Here is a 797-nt window from a genome sequence, read left to right as displayed (position 1 = left end):
TACATTTATTACTAGTGTGTTGAATATTTGTTTTTACTTAGCTACTTTTAATTAAGTTTTTTTTTGAGGGGGATGTGGGAGCAACAAAATGCTTAACAAATCCTCAGGAGACAGCAGGAGTTCTAAATTTAGGATTAAGAAGAAAGGAATGCTAGTGTGGTGACCATTCTTCAAGATGGCTCCTAATGATCCTTACCACCTGCTATTCACGCCCTTATGTAGTTTTCTCACACATTGAATAGGTTTCACCTTGTAACTAATAGGATATTGTAGACGTGATGGTATGTGACTTCCAAGGCTAAGTCACAGAATGTATGGTGGCTTCCAAAAGTCCTCTCTTAACCACTCACTCTGGGGAAAAAAAACAAACAACTTCCGTTTCTTAAGCATGCTCAAGCAGTACTATGGGGAGGTCCGTGTGGCAAGAAACTGAGGCTTCCTGCTCATAGCCAGCATTAATTTGCCAATGCTATGAGTGGGACACCCTGATAGGAGATCCTATAATACCTACTGCCGGGTGCGGTGGCTCACACCTGTAATTCCAACATTTTGGGAGGCCAAGGCAGGCGGATCATCTGAGGTCAGGAGTTTGAGACCAGCTTGGCCAACATGGTGAAACCCCATCTCTACTAAAAACACAAAAATTAGGTGGGTATGGTGGCACACGCCTGTAATCCCAGCTACTCGGGAGGCTGAGAGAGGAGAATCACTTGAACCTGGGAGATTGAGGTTGCAGTGAGCCAAGATCACACCACTGCACTCCAGCCTGGATGACAGAGTGAGACTCAGTCTAAAAA

The sequence above is a fragment of the Hylobates moloch genome, unplaced genomic scaffold, assembly GCF_009828535.3.
Source record: "Hylobates moloch isolate HMO894 unplaced genomic scaffold, HMol_V3 SCAFFOLD_7, whole genome shotgun sequence".
Classification (NCBI taxonomy): Eukaryota; Metazoa; Chordata; class Mammalia; order Primates; family Hylobatidae; genus Hylobates; species Hylobates moloch.
The sequence above is the reverse complement of the archived record's forward strand: the minus strand, read 5'-3'. Positions refer to the sequence as shown.